Source organism: Callorhinchus milii, unplaced genomic scaffold (genome assembly GCF_018977255.1).
Source record: "Callorhinchus milii isolate IMCB2004 unplaced genomic scaffold, IMCB_Cmil_1.0 Scaffold22, whole genome shotgun sequence".
NCBI lineage: Eukaryota > Metazoa > Chordata > Chondrichthyes > Chimaeriformes > Callorhinchidae > Callorhinchus > Callorhinchus milii.
The window spans coordinates 6722227-6743725 of NW_024704763.1; positions in this window are offsets into that span (position 1 = coordinate 6722227).

Below are 21499 nucleotides of genomic sequence, written 5' to 3' on the forward strand. Positions count from 1 at the left end.
TGGAGCAGCATCAAACAGGAGCGACCCCACAAAAAACACTCAATGAAGGGTTTAGCATGTATCGGGCATCAACACTAATGATCTTTTCATTATGCTTGTACTGGAATAATGCCCACTTTGGTGAAGTAGCAAAGAGAGATTACAACCAGCAGGGGAAACACTGAAAATATCTTCAAAATAGGAAAGGAATGGATGCGAGTGAAATAATAAGATACAGAATTACATTTGTATAGAGCCTTTCATGCTAGGAAGATGTCCCAAGGCACTGGACAATCAGGGATTTGAATAATAATAAATAATAGTGAAATAATGAGTGGTGAAAAACCAGTAATTATTGAAGAAAGCTTGGTTTACTCTTCTCCATTGACTTATTAAAGAGGAGAAGGATTTCAGAGCCCTTCACAAGTAATTACTGTCAAGCATCATGACCTTTTTCTAGGCAAATACAGCAACCTTTACACTAGCAAGGTCCCACCAACAATTGTGAGGTGAAGGATTAATTAGTCTAGAGAGGACCGCTGGCCAGGAGCCCTGGAGAAACTCTCATCTCTCTCCGAATAATTTCTCAGGATCTTTACTATCCTAGTAGCATTTCAATAAGTTCCAGTGGTTAAGCAAATATCTGAGAAGCAGCTCCAAAGAACATTATCAATTTGACAAGTGCATTGTACAACAGAGTTCTGTACAGTGCAGACATCTGTCTCTCTTCAGTTTATTCAGTGGATCTAACATTTCTCAGCTGAATAAGCAGCCAAAGGACAGGCATACAAGATGCTCTGAACTCAGCTGTAGTTCCTACAGTGAATAGTGCTTCTCTTAGTCATGTTATCGACTGTGATTGTAGCCAAGTCTTGCTGTATGCATGTAAGCTTACTCCCTCAACAACAACAACTTGCCTTTATATGATGCCCCTCATGCAGGGTAGCATCCCAGAACACTTGACAGTGGCGGAGCATGATGCACCCCTCATTAATGAGTTTGACTTTCGCTCCTCCACCCCAATCCCCACATCTCAATGATCTGACCAATTTATTTTTTCTTTTCCTTTGTCGACTCACGATCGGTTTCACTCCACACCCAACTGATGTAATAGGAGTTAAATTACACGGCTTCTATCAGGAGTCACACAAGCGTGGCTTCCTTCTGGAAGCATGCCACTCCAATCTGTAACAATTCCACTCTGGCATGAAGTTCCCACAGCAAACCGTGCATTTTAGATGTCAAGGCTAACCTACTGCATAGAACCACTCTCAAAGCAATTCAGTTTGTGAACTTGGTCCTTGGCTCGAATGTGCAGCAAGCTTTCTTTGACTGCAGAGGATTGGGATTAGGACCGATGGTTTCATTGGAGGAACAAACACAGCGCTAATCTTACATTTTCAGATAAAAATTGTCTTATGGTCTTTGATTCACTTCACCTGCTAGGCTGTAGGTAAAAACAATATTTTGGTCAATAACCTTATTTTCTGACTGTGTTCTCACAATCGGGAGAAATATTTGCTCATATACGACGCCTTTTAAATATCCAACCTACTGTACCTCGAAGCTCTCTCTCCACTTAACAGTAATTCCCACAGGCAAACGAGCAAATTTCCTAACTTCTCAACAGCTGCCCAGATGACGGGTTCATCTCCCTGCCAAACATCTCCTTGAAACATCACAAACGGACACTCAAATGAAAGATGTTGGCTGCTCTAAGCTTGACTCCAGGCCAACGCTTCAGGCTCTATGGACGGATGATAGACAATCCAAGCTTGACCCACAGCCAACAAGCTCCAGGGACTAAGTGCAGACAGAGCAGTGTTTTACTGGCAGCTGATGCTCAAAGCTCAGAGAATGAATCCTCTAGGAAATGAGAATCCAGCCTGCAGGGTCTTGAGGCAGACTCAAGGCTGAAAGTGCAACAGATGCTTCAAGTTCCCAGCCAGTCCTCCTGAGCCATGTACCTGAGTATGCTTACCCATCTGCATAGTCTGGATGACTATTGTTTTCAAGCGTTATGTCAGCAATATTTAACAATACTGCTTTAATCTCATAATTAATGGTGCTATGGGAACATTATATAATTTCAGAAACCGATTTATTTGAACTGTAGTACTCTTAAAGGGGAAATTCTGGTCTGATCTCACTGAGCTGACAATTGATTCCGGCATTCACCCAGATATTTGGTCATCCGTAATCGATGAAGCACTATATACATGGTTGGAAACCAATTGGCCTGGGAAACAAGGGTGAAATTTATAACGACGACGACAAAATTACAACAACAACAGTTTGCATTTATATAGCGCCTCTCATGCAGGGTACCAGCCCGGAGGGTTTCACAGTGGCAGAGCATGACACCAGTTATAGCTTCTCACATGCAATCCTTGCACCAATTTTCAGGGGCCAACTATCAGCATATCTATCACTTAATCGCATCCAGTTTGTTGGGGCCAAAATAAATCTAGTTCCGAGCATATAAGAAGTTTCCTCAAAAGATTACTTTTAACAGGATAGCACAACAGAGCTAGCAGAACGAGTGCAAATGTTTATTTCACAGCATAGAGTGTAGGGTTGGAGAAAAGTCAGAGAAAGATAAGAAGAGGAATGTCAGGGAGATCTGAAGTTAAAGAGCAAAATAATCCCAGGAAGGAATGAAAAAGGAAATGCTCTCAGAGAAAAACTCAGAAAGGGAAAGAATACAAAAACAGTGAGAGAAATAGAGAAAAGAAAGATAGAGAGAGGAGAGAGATTCTGAGAGAGAAACTATATGAAGAGAAAGACAGTTAGAGAAAGCTAAGGGCTGGCACAGTGTGATATTACAGCAGAGTATAGTATAACAACCATAACAACTTGCATTTAAACAAAGCCCTTCACTTGGGGTAGTGTATTGAGTCTCAGTCTTGATAAAAGTGACCAATTTAGCTAATTTGTGTTCTGTATGATGTCCAACTATCTGCACTATTTCCTTATCCACAGTCCCAAATAATATAGGCAATTGGCTTACTACTGTATTCCCCTTTGCTAAAGCAATGCTTTTTTTTAAACCATAAAATAGTTAACCTTATTCAACAACAATCATTTAAGATCTGAATTTCAATGAGATGATATACAAGTTTTATAAGCAGGTTGCCAGCATCTCAGTCAGGTGAAATAGGGTGAAACACCATGGTGGATAATTTAGAATATATTATTCCGAGGACAAAGCAGAAAGCCAATGGCTGAATGGGAGGATTCAAGGGCAGTTGCCCGAAGGAAGTTAAGGCATTTGTGATTGTGAGCTGAGATCCTGAGTTAGAATGTGTGTGACAATTCACGTGTTAATTTACATGTCAAGCACATGTGAGGTTCTCCTGCAAGGTTTGATCTGCCATAGCCTGAGGGGGATTTCAGGCAAGTCTATCTAAAATATCTGTGAGAAAGAATAACATCAACCTTTTATTTGAAGATCTTCCTCAGAGCATTTCTCTTTGATTAAATTAGTACATGACAGTCAAAGGAATTTGTTTTAAGTTCAACAATTCTCTCAAAGTGTTTATTCCCATCTCGTCCCTCACATGTTTTTGTCTTGCTCATTGGGCTATCCCATCCATCCGTATCTTTGCCCAGTCTCAAAGGGACAGACAGATATCCTACCCCCTAGTCAGATGCCTCCAATCCTCCGTTCACAACAACAACTTGCATTTATATAGTGCCCTTCTCACAGGAGTACTTCCATCCTTCTTCATCCTCCATCCTTCTTCATTCAAACCACAAGATTGGTTTGGATGAAGAGGTCCTTCAACCCATCTAATTTCACCATTCCAGAAAATCCACCCTACCATTCACCCAGCAGCATCAAATTGCTTTTTAAACGAGACTATGTCCTGGACTTAACCACCCTTCCTGGCAACCTTCCAGTCGCTAATTATCCTCCAGATAAAGAAAACCTTTCTGGCAACTATTCTGATTTTGCCCTTTGTAACTCCAAACCCATGTTTTTTTTGTTCTACTTAATCAATCCAAAAGAATTGTTCTGAGTTTAGTTCATCAATCCCATTTAAAAATGTATACACCTCTATGAGGTCCCCTCTGAATACTGAAGAGCTTGACTAATCATTGCTCAAAGCTTATTTCTCTGACATTGGGATTCATCCTCGTTGCTCTCCACTGCACGAGCTCTTGGGCCTGAGTAGTCCCCTTGTATTGAGGTGATCCGAATTGTATGCAGTAATCTAGGTGTGAAAGTAAAGCAGAACAGCTAAACTCTTCCCCCAGGTGAAATCACTGAAGTAAAATGTGCAATGTTTGACATATTTAACACCAGTACAAAAAGAATTTACAATATTAGCAGTCTCTCAATGAGCACTCCTTTCACTTGCCTTGAAAGTGAGCTGAAGAGCAGAAAAATGGGACATTTCATCCCATATTTTTTGTACTTTATAAAGCATTGCACTTTTTACCCCATAAGTGCATTAAAGTAACCCTTAATTAAGCAATAGGAACAAAATCGTACTGTTTCTCAACCCATCCTTATAAGAACTTACGTTCTTATGCTCCTCTCCCTTGTGCTAACTAACACAAGGAAGGTTTAAGAGAACATCCGCAAATTTCACCCCACGATTAAAAGAGAATCATGCAAACGTAAACAGAGCAATGACAGGAGCAACAGATGGGTGCACATCTGGTTAACTTGAGCAGCTAAATTTCGATACAATAGGTACAGCGTTCGAGGCAATGCAAATCCTTAACAGCCAAGAGGAAACGCCAAGAGAGAAGCCCCGTATCGACCATAAGCTTTCACCTTCATTAGGTTGTAGGGGCTTTCAGATGTCAGACCTAACCTTCCATCCACAGAGATCAGACTTAAATTTTAAACAAACAAAATAAAAGGCCTCCTACCTTGGTTGCCATGGCTCCAGCCACAGTTGTCACAACAGCAGGAGAAATCGAGCTGAGCAGATTTGGTCGAGTCACAGACAGATCGCGATATTCTTGTGCACTGGAAAAAAAGAAGGCGGGGGAGGAAGGGGGGTTTTATGTGGGTGTGAGAGAAAGAGGAAAAAAGGAAAGATTGTGAGGTGAGGGGACAGATTTGCTATTTTCTTGTGCATGCGTCTGCATTTGTCCAAATTCAGTGATGCTATCACTAACTAAATCACAGGCTAATTACTTGCAGAGAGGCATGGAGCAGGAGATTGCTCGGGAAGGTGGAAAAGGATCGATCTTTTGGCTCAGAACTTCAGACTATTTTTGTTGTTGTTTTACATCCCGGATCGGCAGTGCAGTGGCGGAACGAGATTTCACAACATTCTTTCACTTGGCTTTCAAACATGTAGATTCCTGCGGCGTATCGGTTAGAGCGCTTGAGATGACCCAGGTTTGATTCCCGGGCAGGACGAAACATTACTCCACACACTCTGTTTACCTAGCAGCAAGTCGGAAGGAGCCCAGTTTTTAGCCGATTGGCCAATCGCTTTCCAAATAATAATAATAATCCTTGCATTTGATATAGAGCTTTTCACGTCGGGAGGACGTCCCAAAGCGCTTCACAGAACACACTGTAAAGTGAATTGACTTTCCAAGGGTAATAATCCCTCTCGCGGTCACTCAATCCACAAATGTTTGTGGGACACTACTGTGTCCAATTGACTGACGCGTTTCATCCACAAAATACAGCTAATCTGCTTTACAATATATTTTGCGAAGCGCTTTGAGATGGCTCAACAAAGTGATAAGGCGCTATATTAAATGCAAGGATTATTATTATTTGATGCCCTAAAGCTAAAGCTGGCTTTCTGCATTCTTTTAAATCAACAAAGTTAGTTTTGCAGAATCTTAACATTTAAGAAAAACAAGGTCTTCCCAGCTACGACAATGGGACATGGCAGGTCTGGGCTGGGACTGTGTTGGTCTGTATTGTTTACTCACTCCTTGAACCATCAGGGAAGCTATCAACTGTTCTCTACTGGGAATAATTTTCTCTCTCAACACACGATTACTGAGAAATGTTATGTCCAGTGTGTGTTATAAAAATGACTGATGTCCTGGGGTAAAACAGCAAAATTACACCAGAACATCAGGAAATCCACTTACGGCATGATTGGTGGCTATCACCAAAAACATTCACTGCTAAGCCGCTGTGTATTCCCAAGGTATAAATCTAGTTGAAGACCAACTTAAGGATAATAACTTATAAGCTTGGTTTAAAATAAACAGAAAATGAGAATATGATCAGCGAAACACTTGGTGAATCATATGCTCAATGAACCTATTCTCTGTTTTCTCGGTTGGTGTGTTCTCATCTTTTTTCTAAGCTTTCCCTGGAATTTTCTCCCCTTTGGAGAGCAACTACAAGAGTGAGCGAGTGAACAATCAACAGAACACATTGTCTGGCATTACATCCAGGCTCTACCCTGCATGAAGGGTGCAATATACATACAAGTTGTTGACTTACATAGTTGGCAGCGGAATATATAATAATCCTTGCATTTGACATAGCGCTTTTTCACATCTTCTAGATGTCTCCAAAGCACTTCACAAAATAGACTGTAAAGTGAATTGACTGTATATTTGTGGGCGAAATGGTTTATATTCTATGTAAATGAGCTAAAGGTTAAGGAGGAATGATCAATTGGAACAAAGCAACAATGACGGAGAAATTCAAATCATCCCATATGGCATTGGAAAGTTGTAATTCTCATAAGGGAGAGGCAAGAGGTCTTGTTGGAGCTGAGCTCCAAGGTGAAGTGCTTGGCAACAAAATGTCAGATCCCAATACTCTCCAGAATCAGGTAAGCACTGTGTATCCCTCCCAGGAGGGAGTGTGCCTTCTATTCCAGAGACAGGGAAATTTTCATGTGTAGGTGGCATACACATGTGGAACTCTCTGTCTGGTTTGGATACTATTAAGCACAGCAATGGTTGATGGCATATAGTTGACCAAACCGTCAGCCAAATGCCCAGAGCCACAGAAGAGAACATAAAATAACTGCACCATCATTTCCAATGTTAATAAAACACAGTTGTTGCACCTTCAGTATAAACAGAGTCAAAAGCCCATTCACCATTTAACATGTGTGCATTGTGAAAGACATTCCTGCAGTTTGAGCATTTGTTCAATCGCACTTTGTAAAGTTTATCCTGCAGTATAAGGAATAGAAATAATAAATATTAAGTACAAAGTATAAAGCACACACAACCATTATTCCTGCTAACTCATTCCATCTACTGACTGTGATCTGTGTATAACCATATATAGTTCTGCACCAGTAAACTCTTGTCCAGCAGCTTTGGTGTTTGATACTATTATTTTTTAGATGTCGCATTCACCTACAAATTGCTTCATTTACAATATGTCCTGTGAAGCTCTTTGAGACGTCTCGGTGACGTGATAAGGTGCTATATCCCAATGCAAGGGGGGCAAAGCATTAAAAATTGCCATTACCATGAAGCGCTTTAAGACGTTTCTATTTGATGAGGTGCTATATCAAAATGCCAGAATAATAATAAGAATTATGGAAGTACATGTTGAGTTGCTGAGCTGCCCCCAGTGTGCAGTGGGTGACAAATGTGGCACCATTCTATCACTGCGTGTCTTTTTATACTGTTATTACCATTGCTCAGAGGACAGCACTTCATTTTTGCACAGCACCATGAGATCAATTCTGTTCTTGTTTCCTCAGATGGTAACATTAGTTCCAGAAATAGAAAGCTGACTGCTCCATGGGAAGAACTCATACTTGATGGGAGAATAGGTCATCATCGCTCACAACCTGTTACCATCAATGGGGAAAGTACACTTTTAGCTTGTAAGCAGCCTTTCTTTAGTGTTTCAACAGCTAGTTCAGGATATTGTATAATCTGTAATGTTAACCACCATTAACCATTTTGTATTTGATATAGTGCATCACTACTCCATCTAGGCATCTCAAAGCACTTCACTATTAAGTACAGTATAGTGACTGTGCTTGCATGCCAATTTGTGTGCAGCCATATCTCGCAAACAACTATGGAGTGAATGACTAATTTTATCTGGGGAATTGTTGGGCAGGAGACACCAGGAGAGAGAAACTCCCTTTTTTTTTTTTTGAACAGTGCTATGGGATCTTTAATATCCACCTGAACAGCCAGACAAAAGCTTGGTTTAACATCTCATCCAAAGGCCAGTACCTCCTACAAAGCTGTGGTTTCCCAACACTATATTGGAGTGTCAGCCAGACTATTAACTCAAAATCTGTTGTGGGTCTTGAACCCACAACCTTCTGACTCAGTGGAGAAAATGTTACCAACTGAGCCAGAGTAATGCTTCCTAGATAATACCTCCCAATTAAGACTGAGTTTAAAAAATGCAATCTTAAATTTTAAGAGAAAAAAAAGCTTACAGGCTAACACTAAGCAAAATGGAGTCCTGTAGCTCAGTGGTTACATCACTCACCACACAAGCGAGAGACCTGGGTTCGATTCCCGACAGGGCGAAATGTTGGGCAAGTTTCCTTACTCCACACGTCTCTGTTTACCTAGCAGTAATTCTGAATGGATCAGAAGCCTGAAATTTCACCTAGTCTTAGCTTGCAAGGCCTACCTGTCTTAAAATTTAAGAGAAGCACAAGGAATTGTAGGAAGCTCTTGAATTTAATCACAATTCTGAAGCCAGTTCTTGTCCTTTTAAGTCAAGATTGGATGGGATATTTGAACCTCCCTCCTCCATCAGGATTTTGAGTCTAGGCTGACACTCCAGTAGAGCACTGGGGGAAACCACAGCTTTGTAGGAGATGCTGGGCTTCAGATGAGATGTTAAACCAAGGTTCCGTCTGGCTGTTCAGGTGGACATCAAAGATCCCACAGCACTGTTCAAAAAAAGAAGGGAGTTTCTCCTGGTGTCCTGACCAAGTGCTCCACCCTCACTGACCAGCGTTTAAAGAAAGCCAGCTAATAGCACAAATAATGGGCCTACACGGGAACTGCTTCGATAATCAATAGATGTGGATGTTTGTTGATTAAGATTCATTTTCAAATTGAGCATTTCACCCAAACGTTCATTCCACTTTTGCCTCAAAACAGAAAGGAATATCCATAATGCACATCTTGTAGGGATTAACTTCCTCATTTCAGATTGAGCATAATAACGTCTACGGAGTTGATTAACCCTGCACCATGTAATGTCTGGGAGTGAGTATGTTAATCAGTCTGGTAACATGAGAAATGTAGTTGGAAACTATTTTAATTNAAAAAAAACTTCATTTTTATTCCAGTTTATATTTTTCATCAAGATGTATGCTTATACAGTATAACATTATGATTATAATTGAAACAAGGATTGTATTATGTTGTACTTCTATATGCTTAAGTTAATAAAATAATACATTAATGAAGAAGCCTGCTATGCAGGGCAGCGTGGGGTATCTGCAAGGTCAAAGCACACTTCATGCATAAGTTTGCTTTACTTAGTATAATACTTTGAAACAATATAAATTAAGGCATAGGCAAATTACATTTTGTCCATTCAGTCTATGCTGCTACTAGTTCATTCACTGGAGGTATCTAAATCTAATCCAAATTCCCTACTCTTTCTCTGTATAACCTTTCATAATTTTCCTTTGCCTAGCAGACGGAACTTGCAATGAGTTTAGCTGATTAAACTCCAGCAGTGCCCCCAACACACACTATGAGGTCCTTAAGCCTTGACTCTTGCCGACATGCACCAAATACTCACCGGAAGTTGGTAAGCAACCATCCCTTCTGTTAATCAACATTGCCATAGGATCTTTGCTTAAAGACGAAGGCTCGATGTGACATCTCATCCAAAGGACAACAGCTCCCACGATCCCCAATATTACATTGGAATGTCAGCCAAGACTATTAACTCCATTTCCCGACATGGGGCTTGAATACACAACCTTCTAACTCAGAAGCGACAGTGCTATTCCAACTGAGCCAGGCTGACTCCTAAACATCCTACATACAAAATTGCACTGCAAAATGGCCTTATTGAAAGGCTTCCTTTGTAATGCAGCAATTATGAATAATTTCTGAAAACACCATTTGTATAAGGAACATAGGAACAGGAGTAGGCCATTCAGCCCCTCGAGCCTGTTCCACCATTTAATTAGATCATGGCTGATCTGTATCTCAGCTAATCCTTTCAATTCCAATTTCCCGCTTTCTCCCCATATCCCTGACCTAGCAAAAATCTGTCAACCTCACTCTTGAAGGTGTGGATGGATCCAGCATCCACGGCCTTTTGGAGGAGAGAATTCCAGATTTCTACCATCCTTTGAGCGAAAAAAAAGCTTCCTGATTTCACTCTTAAATGGCCTGGTTCTAATGTTAAGACAATGCCCCCTGTTTTGGATTCCCCCACCAGAGGAAATCGCCTCTCTGTATCTATCCTATCGAATTCCTTTATCATCTTAACTACCTCAATGAAGTCAACCCTCAACCTTCCAAACTCAAGGGAATACAACCCAACTTGACACAGCCTTTCCTTGTAACTTAACCCTTTTAGGCCTGGTAACATTCTGGTGAACCTGTGCTGCATCACCTCCATGGCCAATATATATCTTTCCTGAGGTGTGGTGCCCAAAACTGAACACAGTACTCCAGATGACATCTGACTGAGGCTCTATACAGCTAAACCATCATTTCTTCCCCTTTGTATTCCAGGCATCTTGAGATAAAGGCCAACATTTCATTTGTCTTTTTGATTACTTTTTGCAACTGGGAACTAGATTTTAGTGATTTGTGGATAAGAACACCCAAATCCCTTTGCTCCTCCACAGTTCTTAATTTATCCCCTTTAAGAAAATATTCTGTTTTATCTTTTTTCAGTCCATAGTGGATGACTTCACATTTCCCTATGTTGTACTCCATCTGCCACAGCTTTGCCTACTCACTTCATAGAATCTTACAGCACCGAAGGAGGCCATTCGGCCCATCATGTCTGTGCCGGCTCTTTCGAAAAGAGTTACCTAAATCAATCCCACTCCCCACTCTCGCCCCATAGACCTGCAAACTTGTCCTCCCCAAATAATTATCTACTTCTCTCTTAAAAGTTGTTATTGAATCAACTTCCACCACCTTTTCAGGCAATGAATTCCAGATCCAAACAACTCGCTGTGTGAAAAATTTCTCCTCACCTCTCCTCTGCTTCTTTTGACAACTATTTTAAATTGGTGTCCTCAGGTCACCATCCCAACTGCCAGTGGAAATAGTTTCTCCTTGTTCACCCTATTGAATCCCCTCATAATTTTGAAAACTCTCCTCTTAACCTTCTCTGCTCCAAAAAGAATAATTCCAGCTTCTCTCGCCTCTCCTGATAACTGAAGTCCCTCATTCCTGGTACCATCCTCATAAATCTCTTTTGCACCCTCTCCAATGCCTTGACATCCTTCCTAAAGTATGGCACCCAGAACTGAACACAGTCTCTCGCTGAGGCATAACCAGTGTCTTGTAAAGATTCATCATAACTTCCTGACTTTTGTATTCTATCCCCTATTATAAAGTGTAATATCCCATATGCTTTTTAACAGCTTTATTTACCTCTCCCACCACCTTCAAACATTTAGTTATATGAACCCCCAGGTCTCTCTGTTCCTCCACCCCCTTTAAGATTGTACCATCAGCTTATATTGTCTCTCCTCATTCTTCCTCCCAAAATGCATCACTTAAATTTCTCCACATTAAATTTCATCTGCCACATGTCTGCCCATTTTAACAGTCTGTCTATGTCCATTTGCAGTCTGCTACTATCCTCCTCACTGTTTACTATGTTTACTCACTGTTTACTTAATCTGTCTAAGTCCCTTTGTAAATTCATATTCCAACCTACGTAACTTACTGAGCTCCTTATATAGGGTCATCTGCAAACTTGAATACAAAACTTTCTATTCCTTCATCCAGATCACATATATATATATATATATACACACACATTCCCTTAATCACTACTCTGTTTCCTGCCTCCCAACCAATTAAAGCCACGTCACAAGGTTACCTCTGACTCCACGCACTTTCATTAATAATCTTTTGTGTGGAACCTTATCAAATGTCTTCTGAAAGCCCATATAAACAGCATCCACAGACGCTCTCTTATACACCTCAAAAAATTCAACTAGATTAATCAGATATGACCTGCCCTTCACAAACCCATGTTGACTCTCTTTGACTAGCTCAAACCTGTCCAAGTGTCCACTCACACTGTCCCTGATAATGGATTTGAGTATTTTCCCTAAAACTAACGTTAAGCTGACAGGTCTGTAGTTTCCTGGTTCTCCCTCCTTCTCTTATAAAGGGGTGACATTCACAAATTTCCAATACAAGGGCACAATCTAGTGAGCTTTGGAAAATTATGACAAATGCATCTGCAATTTCCTTTCCGATTTCCTTTAACATCCTGGGGTGGAAACTATCAGGTCCTGGAGATTTGTCTATCTTGAGTCTCATTATTTTCTCTATTAGCATTTTTTTATTTATATTAGTTGTATTAAGCATTTCTCTTTGACTTATTTTTTAGGTTGCCCTGTACAGCTGGTATTTTGTCCTCATGCTCTACTGTAAAAACAGCGGCAAAGTATTTATTTAACAAGTCAGCCATTTCCTCATTTTGTTTTACAGTCTCACCTACATCTGTCTTTAACGGACCCACATTCCCTTTGACCATTCTCTTTCTTTTAATATATTTATAAAAGCTTTTACTGTTGGTTTTAATATCCCTTGCAAGTGTTTTTTCAAATCTCCTTTTGCTCCTCTTATTACTTTCTTTGCATCCCTTTGTTGCCTTTTGTAGTTCTCCAGTCCTCTGCATTCCCACTCTTTAGAGATACCTAGGACTATAATTAGCTATGACTCATTTCAGTGAGATCACAGAACAGATGAGAATATATTATGCTATAGGAAGTTCAACTTTATCCCTAACAGTTACACAATCATTTAAGGAAATAAAATTAATTAAATCAACCAACCGCCTAAAACCATTCTGCCAATGTGAGGTTTTATGTGTGACACTCTCAGTTTCCTTCTCACTTGAAGCTATTAACTAAGGTTCCCATGAGCACCAGAAGCCCTCTGGAATGTCACCCAAGTGACCGTTCTTCATGGGTGATCCTTGACAGCGTGTGTCTGCATTGGAGCATTGGACCATGGAGAGAATTAAAGCCAAGCCTGTTCTTATCCAACATCACACATGCAATTTTAAGCAGAGGTCACAGGAGAGCAATCATGTGCTGCCACACTAACTGATTCCAGCCTTCCCCTCCCCTCCTCCAATTTCTTCCTACCCTAGGGCTACTCAGGCCAGTCATCATATCCCCAACTACTCCCACATCAGTAAACTCTCAACAATTATAGTCTTAATATAATGCAGAATGTCTCTGTAACTCAGATACAAATTTACCATTAATAGTAATAATACTTGCATTTGGTAGAGTGCTTCTCACATTGGGAGGATGTCCCGAAGTGCTTCACAGGATTTTACTATAAAGTGCAATGATTATATATTTGTAGGTAAATGCAGCAGCCCACTTGCACACACAAATGTCCCCAAAACAACCATGAAATGAATGACCTTTTTGTAAAAAAAATTGTTTATAAACCAATTAAGGACTAAATCCACAAAACATTTATATACCTCCGAGTCTTTTTGTTTTTCTTAAAAAAAATCCTTGCAACCCATTTTCGACAGTAGGTTTAATGTCTTTCGAGACATTATAACCTTGGTCCAGATTTCCTCCGTTTTGTTTGTAGTTTAGAAAGTCCAAAGTTCAGCAAATGGTGAATTCAGTTTTAACTTTGAATCAGTTTTCCTGTAATTCCTATTTTCTTAAATAAATTTATCACACACCAAGTGACTTACCAAGCATTTGCCTTGCAGAGACGGATTGGACTTGCTGACTCTCAGACAGACCAAGAAGGAACCATGTGTAAATGCTCGCTTGATGGTCAATGTTCTGCACCTCCTCCATGGCTCACCCTCTCTCAGTTTCCTCCCTCTCTCAGGTAATCACAGCTTCTATTACTGATCAGCTGCAGGCCATCTCCACAAGGGCTCCAACCTGACCATGTGACAACATCTCAGACTTCTTTTGTACCCTGTGGCCCAGGAGAGGCAATGGGCTCCTGCATACAGTGTCAGAGAGAATGGGGTGCAGGGGTAGGGCCATGAATTTTACATAGCCCAAACTCCGCTGTTTCAGCTTCTCCTAGGTCCACTGCAAAGCAAGCCCTCGGTGTAGTGATAGGTTGCTTATTTGGTCACCACACAGCCGACAGTCTGTTATCACAACATTAATCTAGACTCAGGTGGAACTTCCACCCTTTGGTTCTCAATATAAAGAAGTTCTTTATAGTTTCACATGTTAGATTAGAATGGGACCTCAGGTAACCCTTTCAGTCCTGACATGCAGAAGACATAGATACAATTTTAGTTGTTTCCATGTACCCCTCAAATCAAATCTATACTTAACAGTAATTACACCAATTGCACTGCAGCTGGTTCAATCTTATCAATACTTTGCACCTGAATAAACTGTCTCACATTTCATCTGGGTAGAAAAGCAATTGCTATCTGTTTTACTGCTCCGAACTTAAAATAATTGCTTGTCAGTCAGCCTGTTAAAATGGCTCTGGCTCCTAACCTTTACTAATTAACATGGTGAGAAGCCTCACTGTGAAAGAAATGACAGCTCCATATGCTGAGAATATTTGATGACAGTAGGCTCCGTGGACCTGTTTGTATAATTGCCTCTATAAAAAGCGGCTTTAAATTATGGAGACACAGAAACAACAAAACCCAGTTTAAAGATATGGCCTACCAGATTATCTTTCTCTCAGCACTCTCGCGCCTCGTGTAAATCCTGAAGTCCAGAGCAAATTCATTTTCTGCTTGTTGGGTTAATCTGAAAGAAAATGAGCCGCATTTATGTAATCTCTAAAGTAGGATTCAGTTCTAATTAAAATTGCGAATCAACTCAAAGGGTGTTTGCTGTTGCACTGAAAATCCACTGCCATAGAAACTTGGTATAGTCTATCCCACGTTGAGATCACCTTCCTTGCTAGTGGATTTCAAAAGGAAAATGCGCCTTATTTTGTTCCACACTGCAATTAAATTCTGTCGTTCTCCACTGTCTAACTGATATGCAGTGGAGATAAAATTCAATCAATATTATGTTTATTTTGTTTTATAAGTTCCCCATTGTAAACGTGGCTTTGATCTAACTATTAGCCTCTCTGGAAACTCTGCTGAAGGTTTGAAAAAATGGCAATTTCCCATAAGCAGCCAAGAAATGAGCTTCCAACTTTTTATCCAGTGGACTGTGGGCCAGGACACCAGGAGAAACTTCTTTTCTTTTCGAATAGTGTCGGGGAATCTTTAACAGTGGCTGTCTGCTACTTTGCCTGCTCTCTCGAACTCAGCCCAAATCCCTCCACCTCTCACCCTCCCTCTTTGCTTTCAAAACTCTTCTATACCCCTCCCAATCTGACTGTACTTTTGGGGTGTTACCTCCTATTAACCCTCCCATAGCCCCAACCTTGTGAAGAAATTTGAGACATTCTCCATTATACTTCTCCTACGTCAAATATACCAAGTGCAAGTTGTTGTGTTTGTTTCCTTAATGCCTTTAATCAATTGATTTTTTTTTCATCTCCTTTCCCTTAGTTTACCTTGTTAGCAAGGCCTATTAGCACTGTTCCATGGCCAGGGAGAAGGGAAAAGGACCTCCGAACACAATCCAATACTTTCTCAATTGGCCTCTTATTATTCCTGAGGAGAAAGTAGACACTTAGATTCAGTCTGTGATCTTTAATATTCTGCCTTCCAATTCGGTGCCTCTAAGGTGGTTCGGAAGCAACAACAATAAGAACAATTTACATTAATACAGCATGTTTCACATTGGGAGCAAGTTTCAAAACGCTTTACACAATTAACTGGACTGGAGGGGGAGTGGTGGGGAAGGTGGCTGAGTAGAGGTGTAAGTTAAAACGTAAGAGGATTGAAGCACTGTAATGATTCAAAGGAATAAGCAGAGAAATCGCTCATCCTCAACTCTGAAAGTTTGACGAATCAACACTAGAATGATGAACCATTTGAATGAGCGAAGAAACAGGTGGATTGCAGATTCTGGAGATACTGCCTTCTGAGTGCAAACTCTAGATGGTGCTATGTCTTTCGTACCAAAGTGCATGCCGTGCTAAGTAATGACTTTGCACTGTAACATGTTGAGAACGACCTCCGACCCCTGACATCTTTCCACCACAAAGAGACCAATGACAGTGAGGTAAAACTCAGGTTAACGAGGTACATAAAGGTGTCCAAGACTTTGTGTATGTGTCAGTGAAGCAATCCTTTCCCCGTTTTCTTTTACACACATAAAGTATCTGTACTTTATATCTGTACCAGGGAGACAGTGTTCTGTTCTCAAGAGAAAAACATGTCCATCAGAACAGGTTCTTTGAAGCACAGTAAGTGATGCAGCCCGAACCTTGCTAGACTCTCGTGAAGTATTTTCTGCTATTCAAGAACCACCTGTATTTTTTAGCACCTTTTTACATTGAAATGTCTCAAAGGGCTTCACAATAGTTGCTTTCAAGTGTAATGACTGTGTTTTGTGCATAAATAGGGCAGGCATTTTGCGCACAGCAAGGTTCTGCCTACAATCATGACATGAATGACCAACTTTTCCTTAGAAGCTTTGGCCAGGACATCAGCTGAAGCTCACTTTTCGTTTCTCTCAGTGTTGTGAGAACAAACATCCAATGGAAAACAGGTAGACAGGCCTTCAGTTTAGGAGTCCTGTAGTTCAGTGGTTAGAGCACTCACCTTGCAAGTGAGAGACCTGGGTTCGATTCCTGCCAGGGCGAAACATTGGGCAAGTCTCCTTACTCCACACACCTGATAATAATCCCTCAAGAAAAAAAATACAATAATAATATTGGTCACTTCAATCCATGACTGTTTGTGGGACACTGCTGTGCGCAAATGACTGCTGCGTTTCGCCCACAAATATGCAGTCAATTCACTTCACAGTATATTTTGTGAAGCGCTTTGAGACGTCTAGAAGACATGAAGAGCGCTATATCAAATGCAAGGATTATTATTACTATCTCACCTAAAAGACAGCATCTCTGGCAATACAACACCTCCCCACAGTCCTCCCCACCCCATTCCCTATCGAGTACAGCACTGGTCAGCCAAGCGAGACTGCGTGATCTGTGCAGAGAAAGCCAATTCATTACTCACTGGAGAAATTCAGAAGCCGTAAAACTTTTATTCTAAATTGAACATCGAGCATTATGATCAGAAGTGCTTCACATCCCAGGATTGTCGGATTTTTGCTCACACTTTTGATTTCCTACTTGGAATGCCCTACTGAAGGCTGGTTGCCACATGGGAGGGCTGGAATGATCAAAAGGAACTAAGTTGACCCTCATGCATTTTCTGGCTTGCTGGTGTCGGTAGTGATGAAAGTGGAGAGCGAATCCTAGTGTAAAGATTAACCAATGGAAGAATCACTTAAACAACAGCAAGGAGATGAGGCAGGAAGGAAAACACCAAGAGAGGGTCTGATTTACATTTCTACTCATTGTGTCGATCGTAATTCACTCGTGATTTCTTGTTGCTCCTCAGCAATCAGGGAAGGCCACTTCTAGAAACATAAATCACACATCATACCCCTGCCGTTCAATATCCTCTACTTATTGTGGTTTTTCGATTAGCTGATTTCAAAGCAGTGTTCCGGGCGTCATTTACCTCCTGTCATCATCCCCCTTTACAGGTTTATCTCCCATATTTTATTTCAGCCGGTGCCCTGCCTAATCTCCGTTCGTAGTGACGTGCAGCTCCAATTAGGTTGGAGCTTTGCCAAAACACAGCCTGGTTTGTAAAAGACAGATGACTTGCAGCCAGTAATTATTCCAGTTCTGATTCTACTGCCCAAGTCTGAGCTGGGGCTGTGTACATGCTCAGAATCCATCCCAGCTATTACTCTGCGACCACTACACACTCCTATTCAGTGAATCATTTATTTCTCACTGCATGTAGGCTTTTGTGAATTGTATCCTCATCAAGATGCTAGTGTTGTATGTTTTTTGCCACCCAGTGTCATAATCAAGCACTCCCAGCTTGGTTATCGATTACCACTGTCATCTTGGCTCTATTGGTAGCATTCTCACCTCCAGGTCAGACAGCTGTGGGTTCAAGCCCCACTCCGCCACAGTCCAGCCTGATAGTGCAGTGCAAGTGGAGCACTGCATTGTCAGAGTTGCCGTCCTTTCTATGAAGTGTTAAACGAGTTCCATTCTGCATATGCAGTTGGATGCTTAACACCGTTTGAGAACAGGAGGGTGTTTCAGCCGATATCCTGACCAACAATCCTCCAGACAAATTGATCATTCATCTCATGGCTGTTTGTGGGAGCTTGTTTTGATTGCCTATAGATGCACAGTCACTCCGCTGGACAGTAATTACTTGCGAAATACTTGGAGAAGTTGTAACCACCACATCAATTGCAAGAGTATGATTAAACTTAGATGCAGCAGAAAGCTTAATTTCCCAATTCTCTGGTATTGAACAAGGAGTGAGTTACACACAATTTTTGCTCATAAAATACATGGTCAAAACCTTTTCAGTAGATGTTGCAAAGCATCTGAGACATCTTGACGTGATAAGTCGCAGTACGAAATGTAAAGATTATTATTATTATTTATCTATGATATAAGTGAACGTACTAATTGCTGCGGAAAGTTGACCTATGAATTCTTACCTGCTAGAATTGGATTGTTTTGCACTGGGCATTTGGTCAATGTGATAATTATTATTGACGATATTATATGTCGTGGAGTCCTGTAGCTCAGTGGTTAGAGCGCTCGCTTTGCAAGCGAGAGACCTGAGTTCAATTCCAGGCAGGGCGAAACCTTGGGCAAGTTTCCTTACTCCACACAGAGCCTAATAATAATCCCTCCAAAACCAAAATCAATAATAAATTGGTCATTTTCAATCTATGACTGTTTGTGGGACATTGCTGTGCGCAATTGGCTGCCGCGTTCGCCCACAAATATACAGTCAATTCACTTTACAGTGTGTTCTGTGAAGAGCTTTGGGACGTCCTCCCGATGTGAAAAATGCTATATCAAATGCAAGGATTATTATTATTATTATGTCGCATTCCCTCCCCCCCCTCACCCCCGACACACACACCTATAAAATATTCTAAAGTAATAATAATAACAGTATCAACCTGGCTCAGTTGGTAGCACTCTTGCTTCTAAGTCAGAAAATTGAGGGCTCAAACCTCATATTGGGACTTCAAACTCACAGTCCAGGCTGACATTCCAATGCAGTGCTGGGGGAGTGCAGCATTATTGGAGGTATCGTCCTTTGGATGAGAAATTAAAGCGAGGTCCTGGCTGCCAATTCAGGTGGTATTAAAAACGAGAAGGGAATTTCTCCCAGTTTCCTGGCCAACAATCTACCAGATAAAAATGGTCATTCAATTCATGCCTGTTTGTAATATATAGCTGTGTGCAAATTGGCTGCTGGGTTCACCTACACAATACACAGTCACTACATTGTATAAATGCTGTGGAACGTGATAAAACACTGCATCAAATGCATGGATTATTAATTAATTATTATAATCTGTGCATTTCATATAGAGCCTTATCAAGAATGCTCAAAGCACTTCACAGAATTTTCTGCAAGTTGTAGTGACTGTGTATTTTGTGGGAGGACAAATCATTCTGTGAAGCAAAGGTAATTGTTTGTAGTTGCAATAACATGATCACTGAAAACGACGTGAGGTAATATTTACAGAGGCTCAACATCACATTCATAGATCAGCAATTAACAGATTAGCATTTGCAATAGCGAATCTTTGGGTTTGTGAACTGCAAAATTATACACTTAAAAGAACTTCCCTCATTATCTTCTGACACACAGTGTAATACCCAGCAGTAAGTCTTCAAGTGAGGGCAATTAGAGTTTAATTTTCTGTAACATTTATATTCGGTAAAGATTTGGCTGTTTGATTGAGAAGCAAAAGTAAACACGGGTTGCTGGTTGTTATACTGTGATCGGATATGGTTGGGCTCAACAGGAATTGATCAGTGGTTCTTGAACTATTGAGTGTTACAGTGGCATAAATCCTTGCCTTTCACGTCTGGATTGAGCTACAGCTCAGCCCGTTGGAATGAAAGCATCCTGCATTGGCTGAATGGGTCTCATGTGAAGTGGGTAAGGATAGACTCATTCCATTTTCTAATTGGCATAGGATTACAATGCCAAACTGTTAAGAGTTTCAATGAGAGGCTTCGTGGAGTGTTGATATGGCAACTGGAGAGTGAGTAACAGACTGGTGCAAAGGCAAAGGCTCTTCAGAGAATGGGTTGAGGGGTATTTGGTGAAGGAAAGTGGGGCACCCAAATAACCCTAGGTAAACACCTGATCTAAGAATGCTCACTATCGACACTGAGTATCCAAAAATGGCCATCCATTTCCCAGTGATGACTGAGAATCAGAGAAAGCAGGAGGCCATTTGCCCATTGACTGGGCTGGCTACATTGTTATCTGCTATGAGTTATCTGTTTCGTCCCAGTCTTCTGAATTTTACCCACACCCTTTTATATTTTTCCTTTTCAAATGCTTGGTCTAAATTGAAGAGATAGGTTTTTAAGAGACAGATTTAGAGCCAAATAGAGAGGGAGGGAGTTCCAGAGATTAGTAGGTGAGGCCTCAGTGAGCAATTGTGGCGCAGAGGTAGTAAGGGACACATAACAATAATCATAAACCTTGCATTTGTGATTGTTCCCTATCATACTGAAACCATCACAAAATGTAGCATAGCCCAGTACTGCACTGGAGTTTAAGTTTGAAGTCCTGGCGTGGGGCTTGAACCAACAACCTTCTAACTCAGTGGTGAGAGTGCTACCAACTGAGCCAGACTGACACAAGGGTGCACCAACATCTCCTCAGTTTTTTTTAATTTCAGTCAAGACACCAAGTTAAATCATGATTTTTCTTTTACACAATGGGAGAGAGAAACAAAGAAAGCTGGAGGGCAAGAGGCGGGTTTGAAATCCAAGCAAAGTACTGACAATGAAAATCATTCCAATTTCTTAAAATGTAATTTCCTTCAACATAGACTGAGAATCAAACCAGGAACCTGTTCAACATCTGATTAAACAGCACTCGACAAATGTCATCACTGTCAAACAGCACGTGCCGTTCAACCAAACTAATCCGAGAGAGGGCCCGCAAGAGCGAGATGAGATAATTAAGACCATTCAGATAATCTTTGCAAATGTCACAGTTAATCATGTCCCCGTTTACTTGATAGAAACAAAACCAACCACAACACTTCCAAAAGTGCAAGCGTAAGGACAATTCCTACCATGGAAACTGTTTCAGGACTAAAATCAGCCTGAAGGTATCATAGTAACATTACAATTTAATTTATATTGATACAGCACCTTTCATGTCAAGAGGACATCCCAAGGCTCTTAACAGCCATGTCTTTGCTCCCGAGTTTGGGGCTGGGAGAAGAAA